We start from the raw sequence: 3,046 nt of genomic DNA on the forward strand, positions 1-3,046 counted from the left end.
GGCTCCTTGCCTGTAGCTCCTCACTCTGAGAGTGACCTCTTGGAGAAATGACCCCGTAACTACAGCTGTTCTGCAGAATGGCACTCTCATCTCTTATCCCAGCTGCAGACAAAGTCCTATCTGGCTAACACACCCTGGGACCCCAGATGATTTATTAAGGGCTGAATCTAGGGAACACTGCTAAGGGAGAGGGGGGAGAGGATACTCCAGGCTAAGTTCTGGCTACTGATGGAACCCAGGGGCTCAGGCCAAGACGATGAGCTGGCTTTCTGTCTCCACTGTCAGTGACCAGCTAAGGGTCCTTAGAGGCTGGGGGTAAACGCCTTTGGAAGGCGTTTTCCTAAGGAACAGGTCAAGTTGACCATTTGTGATGGTGTTTCTCATCAGTTTGGCAGGGTCCAGACTCATCTAGGAGACAGCCCTTTGGAATGTCTGTGAGGGACATCCCTGAGGTAACAGATAGGAAGATCTACCCTCAAAATGGGCAGCACTGTTCCATGAGTTAGGGGCCCCAAACTGAATAAAACCAAGAAAGCAAGCCGAGTGCAAGCATTCATCTGCCTTTGCTCCCTGACTGCTGATGCCATGTGATCATCCGTCTCATGCAACTGCCACTATGTCTGTGCCCTCAGACTGTGAGCGAAAACAAACATTTTCTGCCTTAAGCTACTTCTGTAATATACTTTGTCACAGCAATGAGAAAAATAATGAAGTATTAGAAGCCATCATAGGGGTGGAGACCTGGGTGCAGTATTTCTGTTTCCTCTCTCCTGCGGCATCTCCAAGCCCCTTTAGCTGTGGGAGCCTCTATTCTCAGTTCTGAGCTGGTTGCATGTTCTCAGCCTTGTCACGTACACTGTTCGGTGTGTATACTCTTCATTTACACTCCAATGGCCACCCATGTCCTTTTAAAATAGTGACCACAGTCAAGAGCTGTCTGTCTAGTCCTGTCTCTGGCCATGAACTTACTTTAGAAGTCTTTATTGGCTCCTTTAAAATCTTATAAGATATCTTTGCTCATTGTAAATAAACCTTTTTGGGAGCAGAGAGGTGTTTATGAAACTGTCTGCCAACGTTAATTCCCATGGTGGGTTTCTGAAGCATTGTATTTCTGTGGGTACAGGTGTTTGTTATGAAACCCTCTTTGCTCCTGAAGTCATTCTAGGTTACTCTGGATTGGAAGGATTTACTGGGCTGGCTGAGTGGCAGCTTCTCGTTTCCTCCACTCAGCTTGCACAAAACTATCACCCTGGAGCCTGTGTCTCATACTGCCAAAGCCCCTGGCCCAGGCTTTCCAAACTCTAGCTTCTCTCCACCAGACCTGTGACAGAGTCAAGTCATCCCTCTGCTCAGGGCTTAGAAACTTACCACTTGAGACTGGGGCTTTCCCGCAATAAAGCTTGAAGTCCTGCACTTCTATGAGCTCCTATTAGGATTTGGTCTAGTGCTTGGGAACTGGACCCTTCTCAAAGATCCTGGGCATGTCTTATGATTCTTTCTCCTCTCATTGCACCTACTGGTCTACTGGTGGCTGGCATTGACAGCTTTTGCCCAATAACTCACTGTGAAGACATAGATGGCCTCTTGTCCCTACGTGGACATCACACCAACAGCTGCAGCCTTCCCTCATCAAATAGCTGGCTGGTGTTGGTATATAAACACCCCACCTCTCCAGATCTGAAGGATGCCATCTCTGAGATGTGTGTTCTACAGAATCAGCCATTCCACTGTGCCACCTTGCATCAAAGGACAGAGTCAATGATTAGCTGACCAGGATTAGCCATAGAGTTCTTGAAAGACTGAGAGGTCTGATAGAGAGGGCAGGAAGAGAGAAGGGGGATCTCCAGGGCTGATGGTTTGGGAAAAATGTGGAGAAAGGGTCAGCCAATTGACTCTCCTCTGTCCTTGGATTTATCAGGTCTTATCTCAATTTCTGACTCTTGAGTTTTTATTATACTGGAACAATTTAGATAGTTGTTACAAGTGCCAAAGTTCCTGGTGAGATCTCACTCTACTGTACAGTAGTTGGGTTGGCAACACTGAAGGAATACTACCCCACTAGAACATGTGGCTCTGGCAGGTCTTGCCTTTCTCATTCCCTCTGCCTGGCTAAGAGACATTAGATTACATTCCTAAAGCTAGCCACCAAGGTCTAGCCCCATATTTGGACACTTCCTCTTCCTGAGGCTGACTACTAAAGTCCAGCAATCAAAATCCCCCTTTGGCTCACCTAATTAAATATGCCCAATTAAAATTAAACACCTCATCCTAACATGGGATTTCCCCCTTTACCCTTATAAATTGCCTTTTGCCTATGCATCGCTTCTGTCTCCTCTCTATCCAGAGGCAGTCCTTTGTCCCTCCTGGACAAACACCCCTGCCCCCTTTCCCTTGTCCCTCATCTCCTTTACCACCACACCCTAGCCCATTCTAACACAGACCTCTCGTTTCTCTTCTTAAGAAGGGCACCTGCAAGGTCATTTGCTGCTGTTTTTCTGCCTGAGTCAGAAAGCAGCCACTTGAACTTTTCTTCTCTGTTAATAAAGGCTCTCTCTACAAAAAACAGGTGTTTGGGCATGGCTAGTGCCTAATCCTGGGTCTGGGAGCCCCCCCTGCACCGTGCAGGGGTCCCCTTAGAGCACCCCTTATTGGCTGTCCCCTTCACCAGACAATTATGCCTCTGGGGAATTCCAAGCCAGGCAGATGTTGAACACCTGTTCAGTACCATAGACACTTTCCCTATCTTAGATCTGCCCCTCCCTCTTTTTCTCCATCTTTGAGTCACCTCTGTCTTGTCTTAAAAGAACATGGCAAGATGATTGTCTGTGTGCCCTGTCCCCTAGGCTTCCCTGCTCCTGCCTGCCCATCTGGAGAACCAAGTTCTCTTGTGCCTGGGATTTTGTGAAATCCCAGGAAACCAGGTTCCATGCCAGCTGCCAAATGAGTTGCCCCTACCTGTCCAGACTCAGGACCCATGCTACCTGAGACTAGACCAGTACAATCCCAGGGAGGACCAGAGCAATTTGAGAAGTTGGAAAGCTCAAAA

Source organism: Cricetulus griseus (assembly GCF_003668045.3).
Source record: "Cricetulus griseus strain 17A/GY chromosome 1 unlocalized genomic scaffold, alternate assembly CriGri-PICRH-1.0 chr1_1, whole genome shotgun sequence".
Classification (NCBI taxonomy): domain Eukaryota; kingdom Metazoa; phylum Chordata; class Mammalia; order Rodentia; family Cricetidae; genus Cricetulus; species Cricetulus griseus.